Source organism: Tursiops truncatus, chromosome 9, assembly GCF_011762595.2.
Source record: "Tursiops truncatus isolate mTurTru1 chromosome 9, mTurTru1.mat.Y, whole genome shotgun sequence".
Classification (NCBI taxonomy): Eukaryota; Metazoa; Chordata; class Mammalia; order Artiodactyla; family Delphinidae; genus Tursiops; species Tursiops truncatus.
Window position 1 is genome coordinate 45,695,347 of NC_047042.1, and position 23,733 is coordinate 45,719,079.

The window sequence follows — 23,733 nt, forward strand, 5'->3', positions numbered from 1 at the left end:
ATCTCTTAAGCTTGCAGGATCTATAGAGAGATACTGTCTCCTCTGTAAGTTCTGAATAGCAACCTGCTTTGCTGTGATTTTTAAGGACATGCAAAATGATAATTTGTTGACTCCAGTGTGTACTTTTATCTTGTTTATGCAACTATTTAGAAAGAGTTGAATAAAAGCAAATATATGATTTTCTATATATGTATTCATATTTCTTTTAAAAAATTATTCTGCTGAGTACATGTCATTCACTTATTCAACAAATATTTATTGTGTACCTACTATGTGCCAAGACTCCATGCTAACAATGGTCTTTTATCCCCCAAGATGATATGGAATAAACATTACCTTTAAGACATGACACGTCCAAAAAGATAAATTGAAAACTCCTGTTTTCCAGGTAAGTAGGTTACTCCCCAGTGGAATGGGCATTCATGTTCAGGAGACAAGGGCATTATTATGCTCTACTAATTGGTTTTCAGGGTTAAAAAAAATCAATGTTCCTTTCAATGTGTCTGAAATATATAAAATAACCTACCATTTAACAAGATAAGACTCACTGATTTAATGATCAGTACAAAGAGGATATGACCGGGATATCACCAACCTCTATAGTTAAAATGAGCATGTATTAAACTCTTTAAAAAATTCCTTTCCATATTAAATATTAATTAAAAACCTGCCCCATGTCAGTGTTCTTCTCTTATAATTAATCCTTCTCCTTTCTAGTATTAGTAGGGTGATCATTTGTCCCGTTTGCCTGAAATGTTCTAATTCACACCTGTTGTTCCAGCGTAATTGTTAATTGCACCCCCTTTCGCTCTCTAAAAAAAAATCTTGGTTTGGACGATAAATTATACAGTCAAACTAAGTATTAGGGTCTCTGGGATGAACGATCAAGGCGCCATTCCTATTTATTGGTATTACCTTGTCACAAGCTGTAAAAACAGTTTTCCTTTTGATTGTTTCTTCCTGAGTTGTCACAAAGACCTTCACATAAAACCACTCTGTCCCATTAAAGCAATTATTGAAACCCCCTTCAGTAATGACCACTTGTTTTAGTTTTCCTCCTCAGATTCCAAAGATGAAATGTAGACATTGCTTTTGCTGGGTCAGCATCATAATTGTTCAGAGGCACAGCCTCGTACAGGGAAAATTTTGCCTATCTAATCCACAGGAACCTTAAAGAGACATTTTTCCTTGGTAACATTATCTGGTAGAAATAGTCTGTGATTCACTACTAATTTTAGCCCAAAGAAAGGAAAACCCAACATACTTAATTTCAATGGAAAATGTGTATTTCTGGACCAAGATACCTAATGTCTCTAGACTACAACCAGGGAATGAATAATGGAAAGGTGAATTTGGGTGGCCTCCTTAGATATAATCTCCGTTAAAACTATTTAATCTCTGTGGTTCACAAGGAAAGCTTTTCTTGAGTTGATGAATGGAATGACATTTCTGAGATTAAATGTTTCTATAACTATATTCTTGGCTGATTCTAGTAGCTGCACCACCACTGATTCATTATTTAATTTTGGAAAATTGATCACTTTCTTTTCTTCTGAGGTTGTGTCCTCCTAGCACCAAAGCACTCAATCAATTCAATGTTTTTTTTTTTTTTAAAAAAAACACATTTTAAAAACATGGGGGGACTTACCCGGCAGTGCAGTGGTTAAGAATCCACCTGCCAATGCAGGGGACACGGGTTCGAGCCCTGGTCTGGGAAGATCCCACAGGCCGCGGAGCAACTAAGCCCGTGCGCCACAACTACTGAAGCCTGCGCACCTAGAGTCCGTGATCTTCAACAAGAAAAGCACCGAAATGAGAAGCTGGCACACCACAAAGAAGAGTTGTCCCCACTTGCCCTAACTAGTAAAGTCCGCACGCAGCAACGAAGACCCAAAGCAGCCATAAATAAATAAATAAACAAACAAACAAATAAATAAAATAAAACAAAAACATGGGATCATGAAGACAAAACAACTAATGAGGGAACTAAATTGTTTTTCACCTGATTGTTTGCCTGTTTCTTTACCCATCTGTAAACTGTGGATAATTCTGTTGGTTTTTGTCTTCCTGATGCAGTTGCTATGAGAGTAAATTACATACTTAGGAAAACATTAGGGACATTTGGGATAACAGAGGCTGAATGACTTTATCATTCTTGTTTGTAGTTTGCCTGAAAAATTCAACTGAATGAGATGAAGTGGCTAAAGTGTGTTTTTCACTTTTCTTTTTTTCTTCTCTACTTAAAATGAAAGTACATCTTTAAAAAATATTATTACTGATACAGCTTTATCGGAAGACACTGATGGATCCTGAAATGACAATGACAGTCCACTGTTGTTGTTGTCGTCGTTGTTTTTAAATCCATGCTTTTATCAAAATTAAGAAGGTATCAGGGCTTCCCTGGTGGTGCAGTGCTTGAGTCCACCTGCCGATGCAGGGGACTCGGGTTCGTGCCCCGATCCGGGAAGATCCCACATGCCACGGAGCGGCTGGGCCCGTGAGCCATGGCCGCTGAGCCTGCGCGTCGGGAGCCTCTGCTCCGCAATGGGAGAGGCCACAATGGTGAGAGGCCCGCGTACCGCAAAAAAAAAAAAAAGGTATCAGGAAAACCGGGCTCCTAAATTCCTTCTTAACCCAAGGGACTGGGTTGAATAGCTAAAGAAATATTTTCCTGATAATTATCTCTTTCCTTATTTCAGGCATGAACTCTATCTCCTTCACCCTACCTCATCTGTACCTCTAGAAAACGCATAACGAAACCTGGAGCGCCCCCTTTCTTATGAGTCAAGACAGCTCCTTTCCCACGAGTTCCAGGGCCTAGTTTGTGAAACATGGCCTGGGCAATTTCCCCAAGAGTCCCACAGTCCTGAGTGGACAGGCAAGTCCCATGATTCGGAAGTAGTGGCATCGAGTGGTTGGAGGTGTGGTGACAGTCCAGGCTTCTGGTCTTCCAGGAAACCAATTTCATTGGTATAATCTTAACAGGTCATATTATATATTATATACCAAAACCATCTGCAGTTCTCTTAAAGGATAAAAACCTGCAAAAAGAAGGTAAAGAATTGATAAGATAGTAAAAGATATATATATATTTTTCTGATTAAAAACAATGACCTATTCCTGACTATGGGATAGGAACTACCAGAAAGTACTGTATCTTCTTTTGACAAGGTTATGCTGAGTAGCCTGTGTACATCTCTACATTTCTCAAGAGGTTTACTTATGGTGTCTCAGGCAACAATATAACAAGGATTTATTGATGTTCCAAAGCGAGGGCTTGGGTGTCAGAACTGGGAAATCTGAGATATAAAATCATTTGGTTGAAGAGCTCTAGCTTCCTTGAACGTTCTTGTTCCTCCAAAAAACCTTGGAGGCTGCCATAGGAACTGTAAGTTTCCCAAATGAGAAACTGGGGCAGAGGGACAGAGTGGGGGTGGGGTATTTGTTTACGGTGGAGGGGTGACATTTTTTCACAATATATTTTGCTGGAAGGTCTACACTCTAGCAGCAGGACCAGCCTTAGGAAATGCTGGTAAGTGGTTCTTTGGCAACATTTACTTATTTTGGAATGGCTCTTCCTCTTTCCTACTTCCCCTGCCTAGAGGTGTAATTCTGTAATCTGTTTACACAAGGTCCCCTCACTGTGGCCCTCACCTGAGCTGATATGCTCTGGACCTTTTCCACTTCTCATGTTGACCAAATTTTCTATCAAATTCTACCTGCATTGTGCCCCATTCCCACTGGATATTTACTTCCACTTTCAAGAGAGCAGGGCATTATCTGGTAATCTAATTAGAATGGGAGTAGAAAGGGTAAAAACAGTTTAATCCACCGCCCCTCTTACCATGGATGATTAGCATTAACTCAAAGATGTGAATTTTTAGTGGTGAAGTTTCAGAAGCTACGTTGCAAATTGATGGGAGTAATATTTTAGGGACATAGACACATTTTTTAGCACACCCTTAAAATCATGCACAAAGACAAATACCTAGTCTGAGTAAGGAAGGCCCGGCCCTGGAGCCTGGCACAGTCAGAGTACCTGTTTTGCATAGCCCGGTCTCATCACTGGTGAGGGAGGAAGTGCTGGCAGGGAGCAAGACAGCAGGAGAACATGCCTAACTCCTCTGTCAACAGGTAGACCAAGGACTGTACATACCTTTCTCCAGGGGGCGGGGGGTTGGCACTGAGAGAGGGTGCTCAGCACCCCTCCCACGTGCACATGCACCCTCACCCAGGCATTCCCGGCCTCACCCCGTGGTTTGCCTACAGGCTGATTCCTAAAAGATCAGAAAGACAAATGATTCAGAAGTGCCTGCAGCTGATTCCTACTTAGAATATGTAATCTCACAATCCGTGCCTGTTTTCTTTTAAGTGCTTATATGCCTCTGATCAAATCTTCACTCTGCTCTCTAACTGTCCCTTTGAAAGCAGCAGCAATGCTTTATTTCTGATTACATGATGACTTAAGCCAAATAACTTTAAAAATGCCCATGGCAGTTTTGATTTGACACTGTTTATGTTTCATTTTTGCTATCCTAATCTAAGATTTTCTGAATATCTTCGGAGCCTAGCCGGGACACATTTGCTGAGTTACTGAGTGGGCAGGGCTCTGATTTAAGCTCTTAGGAAAATTTCCCATGTGACTTACAGTGATTTTCAGTGAGAATCAAGGGCACCATTGTTGGTTCCTAATAATTATGTGGTTTCTGTATGTAAACGCATGTCTTTCACATACATAAATGCACACAGGGCATAGGATTTCCAGTGCTGGCTCAAGTGTATGCGCCTGAATATACTTTTCCTCTCTCACTCAAAAACAAATACACCCCAGTCAGGAGTTACATTTGTTGGTTTGAACAGTTTGTTGGTTTGTCACTCCCTTTCTTGGGCTTCTACCTGTTGGGGCTTGTGCCGGGGCTCCCAACACTTTAGTTTCCACATCTGTTGGATTGCCTTCGCTCACCTTGAGAGATCACTGTGAGGCAATATAGCTCATAAATGTCATCACAAACTGCTCTGCAAAAATATGTCTCAACATCTGTGATGCCAGATTCAAAAGAGCTCGATTGTGTGTGTCTGGTCAAGTGCATGTGCCTGTGCATACACACACACAAACACCATGAATCTCTGGTCTTCATTTACTAATTGTTCTCTCATTTGAGGTAACTTCTCCACTGCTTCTATAGCTATTAGATAATAACAAATACAAAAAAAAATTCTTAAGGAAAACAAGCTAAAGCCATAATTTATCACTTTGAAGAAAGAATGGCATTGCAACTAGACACATAACTAAACAGGGATTTTTCTGGGAAACTGATGAGGTAAATACACTACAGAACTACAATAAACATCATCTGCTTTATCAGCAAAAGAGTAAATAGGTAGTTATGGGACTTCCCTTGTGGTCCGGTGGTAAAGGATCCGCCTTCCAATGCAGGAGACGCGGGTTTGATCCCTGGTCGGGGAACAAAGATCTCACATGCTGCGGGGTAACTAAGCCTGTTCACCACAACTACTGAGCCCATGCGCCTCAGTGAGAGAGCCTGCGTGCTGCAAACTACAGAGCCCATGTGTCCTGGAGCCCGCGCACCACAACAAAGATCCCACGTGCCAAAACTAAGACCCGATGCAGCCAAAAATAATAAATAAATAAAATTTAAAAATATATATATAATAAAAAAGAAAAAAAAGAGTAAATAGGTAGTTTTATTATTCCTTTAAATGGTGATAAAACATGAAGAAATGCCATTCAGAAGGTTTTGGGGTTTTTTTCACATGCAATGCATATCTGTGTGTGTAAGCCCACACCATTCCTTTCATTAAAACCACAATATTAACACTGTCTTGAGATTACTACAGTGGTGCACAAGGCTGCAGTGATGCTGCATTCACAGAGTCCTCAATAAACCTGAGCAGGAGGAAGTATATATGAATAATAAACAAAAAATTGAAAGAACTGTAAATTAGGTTCAAGGCTATTCCCTGTAGAGAGGAAGCTATTGGTTATCATGATTGCACTACATTTAAAAAATTCCCACCATATCATGTGAGTCTTTAAATAATAATGGCAGATAATTTTTGAGTACTGACTATTTCAAGCACCATGCTTAGCACTTTACTTGCTTTCTCATCTGAGACTTATAATTTTTCTGTAGATGAAACTGTTAACATGCCCATCTTATAGACGTGTAAATGCCAACATGTATGTGTAAATGCCAACACCTAGAACACGTGAATCTGAAATTCTCCCAAACAGATCTACATGACTTGGGAGTGGTGTTAGGCTATATAGAGAGGGTAATATTTTTTCTTAAAGTCACTATTGATGGGCTCCATAGCATCACGATGTTTCTATGCATGTGCACATGTGCAAAACACATTTTAGGTTTTGTCACCAGTTTTCCCCCTTTGTCTATTACCTTCATATTTATGATGGACAAATCTCACTTTGAAGTCTCTTGCCTTGGAATCTCTTTTCCAGTAAAATTTCATGGTAGTTCACATTTCCCAGGAAGTCACCTTTAGAACTTTCAAAGGGATATTAACTTTTTAAAACACAAACATACAAAAAGTCTTACACTCACCATGAGAGAAAGGTTATGTCTCCCAGTGCATCTTCCCAGTTACTGCATACACCCTGAAGGCTAATATCATTTAAGCCAGGACCCCACCCTGTTCCTTTTCTGTCTTTCTTGTGGCTTGGGGCCTTTACAGCTTTCACATCTCTTTGCCTGGTTTTGAGATCAGGCTCTCTGACACTGTACCTCTGTGTTGCTTGGAGAGGCAACTTAAAATATACAATCTCCAGACGGGAATGATTTAGCAAAATTAAAAACAGACAGGGGGCAGAAAAGGCGGGAGGTGTCAAATGTTCCTTCCACCCCACTATCAGTTTGATGTGGTGGCCTTGTTCCTACCTAGTCCCCCTTCATGCTGACCACTACCCAAAGTTAAAATGCCTGAAAGGTTAACAGAATACACATGGATAGAGATATGGATACCCTTTCTTCTGCCTTGTAAAGCAACACATGGAGTTTTAATTGTGGCTTATTTCAACTTAATTTTGCTTCACCCTTAGGATGAAAGAGACTTGTTTCAATAAGTCTCAAGAGGTATTGTAAAACGTATAAGTACTTCAAGAATCTGCTAAGCCACCTCAAAAGAATACTGGTGGATACTGAGCACTTGATTTTGGAGTGAGCTTCCTTCCTCTTTCCAAACACAAACATGGTCATATTGATGCACTGATATCAAAGTTGCAGAATGTATAACACACACTCTTATTCATTATTAAAACACATGGGTAAATAAAAACTCTGCTTTGGTTAGAAACAAATCTAATAGAAAACAGGCAAAAGAGGTATGGATAGAGAAGCAGTATCATGTCATGTATCCTTTCCTCAGTCCCTGCCTGGGATGAGATAAGGAATAAGGCAGCTCAATAGTGCGGGGAGGTTTTATTACAAATGGAGAATTTCCCAGTTATCCCAGATCTTGAAATCAACCTGGTTCAACATGACCCGTTAAGCCATCATTAGGCCCAAGGTAAAGACTCACATGGGGATGGGATGGTTATTACCGAATGCAGAAATGCATTGCCCCACTGTTTTCAGATCTTACGTTTATTTTAAAATCCATACCAGACAAAAGGCTACTACAGGTTAGGTTGTGTCTAATCTCTAGCATGACTCCTGAACAGGGTCATAGTAGGTACTTAAAGCTGTGTCAGACTGTGACCAACTTTCAAAGTGGTTCCAAGCACAGTTTCTGAGTTTTAGTGGGGATGAAAGCCCTTGTACCCTGCTCTAGTTTCTTGTTAGTGTCTTGCATGACTTTCTGCAAGATATGACCCATGGAATTCTGCAGCACAAAAACGATAAGACGTTTGCTATCTTTCATTTTCGTCAAATAGTCTGTATTTACAATACTACTCCAGTGGTTTCTGACTACTGCTTAGGGCGATTTTGCTTAGCCTAGCGGAATGTCCTGGAAAGTAGTGGCAGTGATTTAGCCTCCAAAATTGGAACACATTGGTAGAGACAGAAAGCCTATGAACAAATAGTGGGCATGTGCCAGAGTAAATAAGTGTGGTTCATGAGCTGCGGTTAGAAATGTCTCTCTTTCAGTATGCAGGGCAAAGCTTTTGCCAGGATTTGCCATAAAGTCATCACACAAAGCAGTTTTTCCTCTTGGTAAGACGGACTCAATGAAAGAGGGCTTCTAGTTTCACAATCTACTGTTGGGGCTGCAGTCATAGGTCATGCGAAGGAGACCTGAACGGAGGGGTCCTTTTTTCAGCTAGCCTTTCTCACTCTGCCTGCTGCCAAGCTTCTGTGAAAAAAGAATGAAACCGAGGAGGGAGTGAGGAGGAGGTTGGAAGGGTTGGAAGAGGAAAGACTCTTTGTAACGCTCAAAGCTCCTCCCAGGATCTCATAACAAACCACAGAGTCAGTTTGCTTCCTCTCTTTTCCAAACCCAAACTTGGCCCTTACTGTATAACTCCTTCGAAGCACTTGGTGAGGCTATCATTACTGGGTGAAGCATTAAGACACCTTCCTCGGCAGAGTCCTGTCAGAGAGGCTCAGAGGCTGAAGGAGACAGACAGATATGGTTTCCACGTTAGGCTGTTTGCATTTTCCTTTAGAACTTAACTCCTTGACCACACATTACAGGAGGATTTAGTACATTTGGATTGGAATAGCATGATTTCTGGTGCAGTGTGCATGCTTGCCCTCTGAGCTTGGAGTCTGGTTTCATGCAGTTTTTTTCCTGTATAGACTGTGCAGTCTTAGCAACCACTGAAATCCAAGAAGAAACTGGTTTTTCTTTTAACTGAAGAAGCCATTAATCAATACTCCATGAGACTCACTCATTATGGGAATATTGTTGTAGGGGCATGTATAGTTCACCTTTTAAAAAGGAACATAACAAGAGATGTCATTTTACAAAGTCTTCTTACGATCACCACTGTCATCATACCATAAAAGAGTAAAATATGGATAAATGTTTTAGAATTACCTCAGATATGACAACTTTGGAAATAAATCTGAAATATCGTTTCTGCACTAGTTAACAGATTTCCTGATTTATTCCCATAATTATGGATCCCACAGTTAATTTCAACATATATTCATTGGATACCCACTATGGGTCAGGCATTATTCTAGGTACCAAGAATATAGAGATGAAGGTCTCAGAGACTTATTTGCTGAAAAAACCTATATAAGCCAATAGCACTTTGTCATATATATATCAAATATACATTTGACTACAGAAAGTTATGCTCCATTTTTCTTTCATCTGAAGATCTTCAAACCCTTTCCTCAAAGTCTCATAACCAAGGACTCTGAGGTCCTAATTGGAGTCATAACTAGACTTCATATTACTGAATAAGTCCATTCCTCAGCCCCAAGAAACAATAGGCTTTTGCCATAAGTGAGGTTGGGAGACAGAAAGAACTAGTGGGATGAACATGGGCTTTGGAGTAGATGAATCTGTGGTACCTTAACATCCCTGCATCTCAATTCCTCCTTCTTCAAAGTGGGATAATAATATCTATTTCAAGGTTTTGTGAGGATTAAATAAGTACATGAAATAGTTGGAACATGGTAGCCATTCAATAAATTAAAGCACTTAGCCCTTCCCTTAAGCACTAGTTACATTGATCCATAATGATCCCAAATTTTACTTTACTGTACTCAAGTCTCCTTCTTACAGGAATTGATGTTAAGAAGTAAAATAATCTGTGTAGGTATTTAGATATCAGAACTGAAGTGACAATGAACAGAAAAGAAGGAATCAAAAAAGGAAAATGGAAGGACATGTACACTCACCACATTAGCTGACCTGGCAGTTCAGTGTTGGCCTGAGTACTAAATGAATGGTGTGCTAAGTGGAACTGTCAGGGGCTAACTAGGATTTGCTTAAATTTGAAACTGGACATTGTAGTCTTGCTTTGCTTGTTTATCAGACTCCTAACTCATTCCCCCTAAATTTTACTCCAACAAAAGGCCAGCACCTTTCCTTTCCAGTGTCCCAGTTCCTTTGATGCTCAGATTTGTGCTCTTTTATGCTGGCTCCCAAAGATGCAGTAGCAATTTTGTCAGCCAAGCTTTTGCAAGAAGCACTGCAATCATATGGCTTCTTCACCTGCTTTTCCCCTGCCAGTCACAAAGAACAGGCATGCAAAATGCACAGGCAAAAAATAACAACCAGTTACTGGAAGGACAAAAAGGTTTCATGGTGTATATGTCATTCCTATCCAAGGTTCTGAAAATGACGCTACATTGTCATGGCTGTATTCCCTGCTATGGCTCCATCCTTCCCAGCTAGGGATAAAAGCCTAGTTTAAGAATGGAGAGATGCATTCCACATAACAAACATTCAGTTCTCTTCAAGATGGCTTAACTTTTTGATCATTCCCAATATAGTGATTTTTTTTACCAGTAGAAACACTTTTTTCCTCATCCCATCAACTGTTTTTTTTTTTTATAATTCACATTATATTACATATTAACAAAGAATTATAATATCTGATAAATTATGGCAGAGTCAAAACCTAGCCATCATCATTATGATAATCTCAGCCATACCCTATGAACACATTAAAAATTGATTTGATGAGTCTTTATTTCCTTTAAAATCCCCCAAAGATATATGTGAGAAAAGAAGATGCTATGGAACCTGGTGAAAGCAAATCACGAGATTAAATTAGAACAGGCTAAATAACAGGTTTTTGGTTTGGTCAAACTGGAGTAAGCAAATAAAACTGTTTTGGCAAAGGAGAATTCCCTCTCTCTCTCTCTCTCTCTCTATCTCACACACACACACACACACACACACACACACACATACACACACAGGTCTGTAGACTAAGTTTCTTTACCTGTATTTGTTTCCTCTATCTTGCCTATCCTTGCCTGATTCTGCATACTTCCAGTATTTAGGTTATCTAACTTTCTATTTATTTTGGTAAAAAAAACCTCTTATGTTATTTCAAAGGCATAAGAGAAACACAATTGAGAAATGGTGTAAATCAAACAGATCCACCTTTCTAACTTGAGATGTGGTCAGGGTATCTGGACACTGTCAGGGCATTGTAACCCACATCCCAAAGTGACTTTGTTACATGAAAGTAGTTTAATTTTTTTCCTCTTTGTAACCTCATGAAATTTCCACATTAAAAAGCAATCACATCTTTCAAACTAGAAATGATTGTGTTTGGCACCATGGCCTCTGGTGTAATGGGTTGAGCTTGTTTTCACTAAAACGAAATCAGCTTTCAAAATAAATCATCTGTAACAACATTCTACTCCCCAAATCGTATAATCCTATTAACAGAGTTTCATTTTTTTTCTTTTTTTTCCATTGTCACTGGACTGACAAGATTGGCCAAGTTTCAACATGGAGAACAGAAAGACTTGGAGGACCTGGCTAATGCAAGCAGATCTACCCAGCTTCTGCCTTGCCAAATCTTAATGAGCCCTTAAATGTAATCATCTGTGTTTCACCTCCACCCAATGTGCTTTGTGGGTAACATGGTTATCCAGTCACTCAGCAATTCAAGCCATTCAACAAATGGTCCAGTTGGGACAACCAAAGGACAGTGGGTTATCATGGTTATCCCAGTGAATAAGACCTTTATCAAAATTACATAAGAGTGCCAATGTGCTGAATGAAAATGTATCCCAAGTGGCTGCTGGGAGAATCTTTGCCAGAAGTGTAAATTATGTGGCAATATCTAAAAGAGCACGTTATAATATCAGATTTCTCAGGAAAGTGTATTTTTCTTTGAGGGTAAAAAGAAGAAAAAGAAACATCTTATAATAACCAACTAGATTTGTTTTCTTCTGCCAGCAGGAAGAAAGGGCTCCTAGAAAATGTTTAGGGAGTTCCCAGCCAAAAGGTACTGTTCAGCTTGATCTTTGCCTCTTCCAAACAGTATGAAATACTATTTGCATTTAGGTTTATCAGTCAGGAAACTGACAGTCTGTGAGTGCAATTTCTTATTAAAATAACCCATCTGAAGCAGCTGGAAGCTGTGGTCAATTTAGAATTTTCCATAGTAAGTGACAGGTCAAAAATATTATTAACCTAACCAGGTCCTGTCCTGCATAGGCTGCTCCATTTGGGGCTGAAATTCACAGACCGTACACCTCATCTCCCTGGAGAATCCCCCTTCTAGCCAGTCCTTGGGGAAAGCTTTTTTCTTAAGCCACTATCTTCCAGCACAACATTTACATGTAGGTTTAAGAGTAACTCAGTTCTCCAGTCAATGCAAACTTGATGTTGGTCTGATCTTGTCCTTTGGAAAGCTTTTCCCGGGACAGAGGCTCATGTTAGACTCCTTGGTTTTCAGTTTTTCTTACTCTATTGGAGAATTGTTAACCCTGACTCTAGAACACAGCTCTGGGTTTGGAGTCTGTCTCTGCTGCATATTAGCGTGACAAACTTGGCCAAGGTTTTTAGCTTTGTTAAGCCTCAGCTTCTCTGTCAATTGAACATATATAATAAAATTACCTGGCTTAAAAGATTATTGTGAGGACCAAACAATAACTGAAAATTAGCAGTTATCCCTCTACCCCTTATAATAATTGTGAGGCCATTTTGCATAAAATTAATTCCTATATGAATGAAAAACAGCAAATAGTAGAAATAAATGATTTTGTAATTTCAAACCTAATAGCATTTCACTCAAACTTGTATTATAATAAAAAGGGTAATTAGCTGCAAATGGAGGGTTCTAGATGTTCGCCATTTGCCTCCCATGAATCCCCTAGAGATATAGTGGTCTCCTTATATTACAGATTAAAGAGTATTTGAGAGTTGATTGATTTCTTAGACCATGAGAAAAGCAACTTTTTTCTATGGGAAGTTACTTTTGGGTCTGAACTAGTTTTAGATAAACTGGCAAGGATCATAGAGCTTGAATGCATGATAATTGGCTTTTGTAAGGTTTCCCGCTGTTTAAAATTTTATGGTCATTATTTCAAACCAGTGAAAACAGAAGTTACATTAAAGAAAGAAGGATGTTTCTCTTTCAGCCAAAAGTTTAGTAGTTATGCTGAAATGGATGAGCACTTTTTTCCCCTCTATGGAAGGCATCTAGCCCTAGGGAAATAGGCCATATTGCTTATTGAGATTTCAATTTAAAAAATTAAGTACTATCTTTCTCTGAGGGAAATTTATGTATAGACTTTTATCAGAATATTGAATAATTATACTTAAAGGGATGGACTTTCTGTGATCAATTGTGAGATTATTCTTATTTTCATTCTTTCTCAATGACTGAAATACTTGTTTTTATTTATGCTGCCTAGATCTAAAAGATATTCTCTGTATAGTTGGAGATATGAGAAAACAAATGTTCATCTTGATTTAAAAATGGTTAGTTGTACATAAACCAGGTCAGATTGTGACAAATAATTTCTTATGACAAATTGGCGCATTTAGGGGCCACATTAATACTATATTTCTTCAAGACTGCTTGGGCTGGGAATGAAGTTAATTCAAACTAGTTGTCAAAAAACTCAACACCCATTTATGATAAAAGCCCTCCAGAAAGTCGGCATAGAGGGAAGTTAACATAATAAAGGCCATATATGACAAACCCACAGCCAACACTGTCCTCAATGGGGAAAAACTGAAACCATTTCTGCTAAGATCAGGAACAAGACAAGGCTGCCCACTCTCACCACTATTATTCATATAGTTTTGGAAGTTTTAGCTACAGCAATCAGAGAAGAAAAAGAAATAAAAGGAATCCAAGCTGGAAAAGAAGAAGTAAAACTGTCACTGTTTGCAGATGACATGATACTATACATAGAGAATCCTAAAGATGCTACCAGAAAATTACCAGAGCTAATCAATGAATTTGGTAAAGCAGCAGGATACAAAATTAATGTACAGAAATCCCTTGCATTCCTATACACTAATGATGAAAAATCTGAAAGAGAAATTAAGGAAACACCCCCATTTACCATTGCAACAAAAAGAATAAAATACCTAGGAATAAACCTACCTAAGGAGACAAAAGACCTGAATGCAGAAAACTATAGGACACTGATGAAAGAAATCAAAGATGATACAAACAGATGGAGAGAGATACCATGTTCTTGGATTGGAAGAATCAACGTTGTGAAAATGACTATACTACCCAAAGCAATCTACAGATTCAATGCAATCCTTATCAAACTCCCAATGGCATTTTTCACATAACTAGAGCAAAAATTTTCACAATTTGTATGGAAACACAAAAGACCCCGAACAGCCAAAGCAATCTTGAGAAAGAAAAATGGAGCTGGAGGAATAAGGATCCCTGACTTTAGACTATACTACAAAGCTACAGTAATCAAGACAGTATGGTACTGGCACAAAAACAGAAATATAGATCAATGGAATAGGATAGAAAGCCCAGAGATAAACCCACACACATATGTCACCTTATCTTTGATAAAGGAAGAAAGAATATACAATGGAGAAAAGACAGCCTCTTCAATAAGTGGTGCTGGTAAAACTGGAGAGCTACATGTAAAAGAATGAAATTAGAACACTCCGTAACACCATACAAAAAAATAAACTCAAAATGGATTAAAGACCTAAATGTAAGGTCAGAGTATAAAACTCTTAGAGGAAAAACGTAGGCAGAACACTCTATGACATACAACACAGCAAGATCCTTTTTGACCCATCTCCTAGAAAAATGGAAATAAAAACAAAAATAAAGAAATGGGACCTAATGAAAGTAAAAAGCTTTTGCACAGCAAAGGAAACCATAAACAAGACGAAAAGACAACCCTCAGAATGGGTGAAAATATTTGCAAATGAAGCAACTGACAAAGGATTAATCTCCAAAATATACAAGCAGCTCATGCAGCTTGATATTAAAAAAACAAACAGGACTTCCCTGGTGGCACAGTGGTTAAGAATCCACCTGCCAATGCAGGGGTTCAAGCCCTGGTCCGGGAAGATCTCACATGCCACAGAGCAACTAAGCCCGTGCGCCACTATTACTGAGCCCACCTGTCACAACTACTGAAGCCCATGTGCCTAGAGCCTGTGCTCCACAACAAGAGAAGCCACCACAATGAGAAGCCCATGCACCACAACGAAGAGTAGCCCCGGCTCACTGCAACTAGAGAAAGCCCACGCACAGCAACGGAGACCCAACGCAGCCAAAAATAAAAAACAAAAAAGCTCCCCAAACCCCCTCCCAAAAAAACCCAATCCAAAAATGGGCAGAAGACCTAAATAGACATTTCTCCAAACAAGATATACAGATTGCCAACAAACACATGAAAGGATGCTCAACATCACTAATCATTAGAGAAATGCAAGTCAAAACTACAATGAGGTATCACCTCACCCTGGTCAGAATGGCCATCATCAAAAAATCTACACACAATAAATGCTGGAGAGGGTGTGGAGAAAAGGGAATCCTCATAGACTGTTGGTGGGAATGTAAACTGATACAGCCACTATGGAGAACAGTATGGAGCTTCCTAAAAAAAGTAAAAATAGAACTACCATATGACCCAGCAATCCCACTACTGGGCATATACCCTGAGAAAACCATAATTCAAAAAGAGACACGTACCACAATGTTCATTACAGCACTATTTACAATAGCCAGGACATGGAAGCAACCTAAGTGTTCATTGACAGATGAATGGATAAAGAAGATGTGGCACATAAATACAATGGAATATTACTCAGCCATAAAAAGAAACAAAATTGAGTTATTTGTAGTGAGGTGGATGGACCTAGAGTCTGTCATACAGAGTGAAGTAAGTCAGAAAGAGAAAAACAAATACCGTATGCTAACACATATATACGGAATCTAAAAAAAAAAAAAATTGTTCTGAAGAACCTAGGGGCACGACAGGAATAAAGACGCAGACTTAGAGAATGGACTTGAGGACACAGGGAGGGGCAAGGGTAAGCTGGGACGAAGTGAGAGAGTGGCATGGACATATATACACTACCAAATGTAAAATAGATAGCTAGTGGGAAGCAGCTGCATAGCACAGGGAGATCAGCTCGGTGCTTTGTGTCCACCTAGAGGGGTGGGAGAGGGAGGATGGGAGGGAGATGCAAGAGGGAGGAGATATGGGGATATATGTATATGTATAGCTGATTCACTTTATCATACAGCAGATACTAACACACCATTGTAAAGCAATTATAGTCCAATAAAGATGTTAAAAAAAATTTTTTAAATAAAAGGGGTAATATATGAAAAAAACCCCACAAACTAGTTGTCAAAATATCTGAAAATAACAGATTGGCTATTTATTGTTTATTTAACAATATTGTTTATTGTAAACATAATTATTAATGTTTACTGGGGCAATTTTACATACTGTAAAATTCTTCCATTGCGAGTGTACAATTATGTTTTAAAAGTAGGGTTATAGATTTGTGCAACCATCATCGCAATCCAATCTTATGATGGATTGACCAATTATTGATCCTGAGTTTTCGACTGTTTAGACAGAGCCTCAGTGATGTGCATCCAAACTAGAAGCGTCCCCAAACAAGTTCACCATTCCCAGGTTGTATTACTAACCTTTATCATACAGTGATGAAGTCATTTGTACACAGGTCTGTGTCCCTGACTAGCTTCTGAGCTTTCTTGGGGTGAGAATATGGCATAAGGAAATACTTTAACACATTACCTTAGAATATCAAACTCTGGAAATATTTCTCTGTAGATGGTAACCAGTACCAATGGCAGCCTCAATGTTTGAGGCACAAAGGTCCAGCATCAGACCTGCTCTCCTGGTTCCTCAGGTTCTCTAACTTTTGGTTACCTTTCTTCAGTGTGACTATGCCCAGTACTGGAAATGTTTTCGGTGAGTGTAAAATAGGTAAAGCCTTCCCACCACTTTGGGATGCTGACTTAGCATTTTTGAACTGCGGTTAAAAGGATGTCTTTACCAGCAAACAAAAATGGCACTGACCTGAGAAGGTGGACATGGGCCAATTCTGAATTGCAGGGCAGTGGGCAATCTGTTGGTACACCTGGTTCTCTGAAGCTGCTTCTCTCAAGGACTTATCTGGAGCTCCACTGTCATCTCAGTCAGTATGTTCATAGAGCAAGGGATATTTTGTAAATATCATACCAAATTCGCAGTTGAACTTTGCTGCTCTCTGATGATAATCATTTTGCTCCCAAGCAAACAGATGTTGAACATGGCACTGCAGCCATTGAAACTAGCCTCCTTCACTCTGATGACAATAGCATTCAACCAGGACAGCTTGTCTGACCCTCTTCTGCAGGCTGCCAAAACATTTGGTTGAAAAGTAAAACTGGAGTCAATCAATTCACTGCCTTGATACATGATGGATCCCCCCTCATACCCACCCCACAAGGCCAAATTCATTTGAATGGCTTTTCTTAAAAAACTGGCAGCCATTTTGGCAGCTTGTACAGAATAGAGAGAGCCTCAACGAAAAATACTATGCAGCACTTACTGGCCTCATGGAACTTGATGATTTAAACCTTATGCTTCAGTAGTAGTGAGCACAGCTGCAGGCAGGCCAGGTAGTCTCATAACACAGTGCCTGACAAATCTCTCTAAACAAAGTAAGAATTTATTGTATCTGTCAGCAAAGACTCTCACCTCTCCGGGTCTCTTTTCAGAGGGGTGTGTTCGAAAGGGAGATGTGTTTGTAGCCTGCTGAAAAGAGGGACAAACACTCCATTAAACACTAAATCCTTTGGTCCCCTTCAGAACACTAAATCCTGACTCCTATAGACAAAAGACAGAACCTATACTCAGAGTTTACAAAGTAAATGAAGCTCTGAGCTGAAGTAAGCAAGGACATTACCCCATTAACCTTGGACAGACAACTGGGCTTATATCATGGTCTGGAATCTTGCACTTAAAATCCACAACTGCTGTGTATTACATGATCTCTTGTCTGCTAACAATTACTCCCATGTGGTAGAATGACTTTTTTCTCTTGCTCATAATAATATGTCAATTTCCCTGGGGCACAGGTGTCATCCAAAGAAGGCCTTATCTTCTACAGGATTTTTTTTTTTTTAGAAGCTGGCCAGGCCAGATGGCTACCACTTACTTCAGTGCCTCTATATTCTCACTAATATTTTCTGGCCCAAGTATGAATATGTAAAAGAAAAACAGGAGGGGACATTGGGCTTTTAATACTTTGGTAGAGTGATGGATCAAAGGCCAGAAATCATGTAAATAAGACTTTTCACTTCTGAGAATGACATGAATTTTGGCCAGTTCAAGATGGCAGCCTCTTCACTTGAGCATCTAAAATTTCTAGATCATAAGAAAGGGCCATAGTGTTATGCTGGCTGGTCAGGTTGAAACAGAACAATGGGCAGTTGAGGTGAACTCATCAACCTTAGAGTCTCAGATTAAATTTGCAGCACAGATGGCAAAATATACAACATTTCCCCTTAGCTCCTATCCCATAATACTCTGTGATCCAATGATGGAGCTTCGGATGCATTTAGACACTGTGCACAGCTGTATTAGATATATTGCTGTGCCTTATGGTCACATATTTATATGACTGTCTTCTCTATTAGACTGTGTCTCTGTGAGGACAAAGACTGTATCTTTGGCATCTTGAATTCCCAGCTTCAAGTTCAGGGGCACAGTAAGTACTTGTGAATGAATGAATCATGGCAGTGTAAAGAAACTATAGGCATGAAGGGATACATCTTGAATAACTTGGTGCTAAACTTAGCTAAAGTTCTAGGATTGGGGATTTTCCTAAGTTCAGATCATCAGGTGACGAATAATTCATCTTCCAATTTTGGCTAACTTCAGCCTAACTTTAAGCTACCATGTGTTTGTCTTCCTTTATGAAACTTGGATCAAACATAATGTAAGATCACCTTTAACAGATACTACTATAAAATCAAATTAGTTAGAAATATGCTCAAAATATACTTCTAGTCTTTAAAATCAGCACAAAAGGCTAGAGACACCATTAGTGACTGCCATCTCTGACTAACAACCACAGAAACACCGTTAGGTTGTCACTACCTTTGACAGAAAGATTATACAGATTTACATATGTCTAACACCAAACCCAAAGGTTTACATTTCTATGAAAGAGATTGTTTTTGCATAGTTACTGACTCTTCTTAGTTATTAAGGCAACTCAAGGAGGAGTTAAACCTAATTTTACCTGTTTAATATACAAGATAATGCTGTTCACACTCACTTATGTACATAATGGGGTGGCTTGGGATTTAGATAACTTTTAAGTTTTACATAACTTGATTTCTACTCGATTTGTGTTTAATAGGTACCTTAAAACCTGATTGTGTATATACTATACTTAATTTACTATACTTTTTACCCCACGGAGCTCAGAGTGGTAGGTCAGGTATCATTTTACTCATTCCCACTACATTTCAATAAAGTGGCAATATTCTAATGCTAATTACGGCTTTGAGGAGTTGAAGGCAAAGATCAGAATAGAAAAAGAAAACAGAACACAGAACAGAAAAAGTGTTTAAATTCCTGTGCTCTCTCTATCTAGCAATATTCACATGCCAAATATTTATAACTTGTGCTAGTTAGGATAACGCTAGCTGCTATAACAAGCAGGCACTAAAATGTGTAAGGGTTCACACACACTGGAAGTTTGTTTCTTGCCCATAAAATGTTCTGAGTTGTTTAAGGCAAATGGGGAGTGGGGAGGAGGGGGTGTTCCTCATCATTCAGGGACCCAGGTATTGATATCTGGAGTTTCTGCAATCTTTAGCATTTAGTTTCCAAGGTCATCATAGTGGGTTTTTTTGTCTGGTGGCTGGAGGAGAATAGGGCAAGTGTGGGAGGTTTTACGAGTGGGCCTAGAAGTAGCACACATCACTTCTACTCATACCCAACCCCCCCACCCCCCGTTAGCTAGAACTCAGCTACATCGCATTGCCAAGATGCAATTATCTTCCTGGCTAAGAAATTATCTTCCTGGCTGCACAACCTATGTTGCCACAACTCCAGACCATGAAGGGGAAACAGATTTTGGGGATTAGTTAACTGTCATTGCCACATAACCTAAGTCAAAGCTAGGCTTTTCTGACCTTATCCTTCGAAGCCTTTCACCAGTCTGTCCTCTCCCACTGGGGTCACCGGGGTGATGATTTGATGTCAGGGCAACCTGGGGTCTTTTGGACAACAGCAGCCATGCTGAGGGTCACGGCTTACATGTGTTTGCTACTTGACCAATTTCTGTTAGTTAAGCCTGGGGCTTCCCAGGCCTTTAGCTGGTGCTAGTCTAACGCCTGGGTCTATGTAACTGGGGTTCAAGCTCATTCTAGTGACTTTCTGTGGTATTTCCTAAGGCATCTGCATTAACTACAGACCAGCTTGCACCCCTGTCTATTGTGTTGGTGGACCCAATAGTGTTTGTTGTGTATCATTTAAAACTCCTTTATAAATAGCTGTCTCTTGTGTAAAGTGTAATCATCTCCTACTTTTTGCTGTTTATTGTTGCAAAGTCTCTTGGGAGCTAGAAAATAACAGTTCTTCATCTTGAAAAATGTTTTTTTTCCTACTTCTAGCTCTGTTTCCCCCTGACCCCCCCCCCCCCACTTCTCATATTATACCTTCTGATGGCTTGAAAGTACCTTGAATGTACCCACAGGATCTGTTTTGATTATACCCATGAGCCAAACAGGAGTTTTTCCAGGATGCTGAATGACTACATAAATAAATTGTGGGAGAAAAACCCCACCTGATTCAGATGTCAATGACTACGGCTAGCATTTATTGAACATGTAGTATTAATATTTGCTAGGCAGAATGCTGAGCTCTCTATAAACATCATTCCATTTAATTTTTATATTCACCTTTGGAAGTTGATAATTAATTGCACTTTATACATGATGAAACTGAGGTAGAGAGGGGTTAAGTAACTTGTCTGGGCTACACTAGTTGTAAGTAGTAATACTATAAATGGAGCCAATATTTGCATAGCTCCAAGTCTGGGTATATCACCATTCTGGTGTCCTGCCAATAGATTACATTCTCAAAGTTCCTATTTTCCATGGGTTCTCCATGTATGAAAACTATATAACTCATTCGTATTCTTGGAAAATAAATGGTACACTAAATAAAAATAGGTATTTCAAGACATTTTTCGTGATCGTCTTGTTCCTCCCATTAAATTATACGCACTAAAGAAGAACAGACTTAGAATCCAGAGCACATTTCCCACCAGATGAGTCAAGATTTGCAGCTATAACTGTAGTACTTGACAGCATTGCTTAATAAAAAGATTTAAATCCACCTACTACTTTATACTCAATAACAGATTATACCACCCCTAAAGGCAAAACAGTGTGAGAAAAATGATAATATAACTGTTCCCTAGTGGGTATTGATTAAATGTGAGCATTATGCGCTCATTACGTTGGTTAATTTAGGTTGAGATTACTAACGCAAGTTAAGTTCAATTTAGCACAACTGACAAAAATCCAAGAATATCAATGGAAGGAATAAATGACACATGTGAGCCATAATATTTAAAATTTTAAGCCTTGATATATCTTAAAGATATTTATTTTCATTTACTTATTCTAATACAATCTGGAGTCAGAGAGGTCTGACACAGTGTGTGACTCTGGGCAAGTTACATAACCCTTCTATGTCTCAGTTTCCTCATGTTTAGAATGAGGATAATAATAGTGCCTAACTCACAGGGTTTATTATGAAGATTAAAAGAGACAATGCGTATGAAATACTTGGAAATCACTAAGCAAGAAAGAGTGCCTGTCTTAGTTTGCTTGGGCTGCCATACAGAATACCACTGACTAGGTGACATAACAGAAATTTATTTTCTCACAGTTCTGGAAGGTTAGAAGTCCAAAATCAATGTGCTGTCAGGGTTGGTTTCTGGTGAAGCCTCTCTTCTTGCCTTGCAGGTGCCTGCCTTCTGACTGAGTTCTCGTGTGGCCTTTCCTCTGTGTATGTGGAGAGAAGAGAGGTCTCTGATATCTCTTAAAAGAATGCTAGTTCTTATAAGTATACCAGATTTATTGGACTAAGGTCCCACTCTATGGCCTTATTTAACCTTAATAGCCTCCTTATAGGCCCTGTCTCCAAATACAGTCACACTGGCAGTTAGGGATTCAACATATGGATTTCAAGGGGATACAATTCAGTTCACAGCAGTGCTCAAAAACAGCACAATTATTTTTTTCATTACTTCATTTTTATTATATATTCACTCAGTATAAAGCTTTTTTTCATAGGGATATGAGACCGCGTTAATGTTTTCAAAGTGAAGCTCAACTTAGATTCCTTGAGGGAATCTCCAGAGCAAAAGTAGTTTAGGAATTGATCAGAGTTACTGACAGAGTGAGATATTAATTTGATTTCTGACACATGCGGTGGTGGTGGTATGTTTGCATGTGTATGTGTGTGATGCTATCTAGAGAGCACACCACAAATAAAGTCTTGAAAATATTAGTCCACTAGAATTGGGATTTTAGGATATCTTGCATGATTAAGGCTCTGATGAAAAACGAATGCTTCTTTCCTTTCCTTTTGCCATTTTTTTCTCCAGTTAAAATTGAGCCAGGTCTCTGAATTCCCATTTTGGCTGAATTGGAAATCTGGAGTTGATGCTCAACTAAATGATTTTTTTTTTTTTTTTTTTTTTTTTGCATTTTGTACACTGCCTTCTTCTTTCTGCCTTATCCCGTCCAAAGCATCTGACAGGTGGTGGGACCCCCTCCCTATCTTGAAGAATCAAACATATATTCTAAAGTTTAATGCTTGAATTATTCATTTGGATTCTGGATTTTGGGGTCATTTTGCTTTGTCAACCAAAGATTGACAACACGGAGCAAATGTCAGCAAAACAACAGGCACTGGCTTCTTAGTCAAAGCAATTTTGAAAGCAAGTCCTAATCTTAAAAAGAGCTCTTTCCAAGGCTTAGAAGTGACAGGCTGCCTGGGGGTGGGGGGAGTCTGCTCTGCTGGGCAGAGCCACCTGTATTTCTGTGTAGAATAATTTTGAAAGAGCTTTTTTCCCTCTTCTTTTGGCAGGACATTTGTCATCATAATAAAGATCTGGTATTTACCAGACCCTTTTAAACAAATAATCTGAAAGCAACAGGAGGAAATCTGCAATAATTTACAATCAGCTCTTAGAGCTGTTTAGCTTTTTCACAGTATGCCTGAAATGAGCAATGTTTACAAGAAGTTCAAGACTTCCACAAGCAAACCCATTCTCCTGAAGGTGATAGCTTGCTCCTGACACTCTGAACCCAAGGCCTGGGGTTTCACATCATGTTCTTAGAGCAGTATCTGAGCATTAGGTCTGCAGCTCTCTAGAGGGCTTTATGGGGGAAGGACCACTCTGGGGAAAGGACTGTTCTCCCCAGAGCTAACATTTCTGTTACACAGGCTTCAAGACAAGTGAATCTAGATCTATGCTGGGGGTGGGGGAGGTTTGGGAAAAAAGAAGAGTAGAAAATCTGATCCTTAATTCCAATAGCATATAAATGAGGTAAGATGACATGACCGATGTACCATCAAGACCCTATAATGAAGTACTGCATGATGTGGATGCAGAACTCATTTCAAGAGCTTTATTTCCCAGCAAAGGGAAAGGACCACTGTGGACTGAAATGGAAAAGGTGAGACTTCAGTTAAGTCTTTTCATCCCTTCGGTAAATATTTATTGAATATTTTCTACATGACAGTTACTGAGTTGAGCGGAGGATGGCGATAA

General features: G+C 39.2%; 2 long non-coding RNA genes across 2 annotated transcripts in view; one reads left to right on the forward strand and one right to left on the reverse strand.

Annotated features, from left to right (window-relative positions):
* Positions 1-23,733, reverse strand: part of LOC109548727 (uncharacterized) — a 259,164-nt gene that overhangs the window by 13,130 nt on the left and 222,301 nt on the right. Inside the window, exons 8-11 of the long non-coding RNA XR_012333964.1 lie at positions 21,838-21,955; positions 17,625-17,681; positions 16,962-17,281; positions 337-3,041 (exon numbers count right to left, since the gene is read on the reverse strand). This is a non-coding gene — a long non-coding RNA (uncharacterized lncRNA). The remainder of the gene's footprint in view (positions 1-336; positions 3,042-16,961; positions 17,282-17,624; positions 17,682-21,837; positions 21,956-23,733) is intronic.
* LOC117313589 (uncharacterized) overlaps positions 1-23,733 on the forward strand; it is a 29,183-nt gene that overhangs the window by 4,757 nt on the left and 693 nt on the right. The window contains exon 2 of the long non-coding RNA XR_012333963.1: positions 316-23,638. This is a non-coding gene — a long non-coding RNA (uncharacterized lncRNA). The remainder of the gene's footprint in view (positions 1-315; positions 23,639-23,733) is intronic.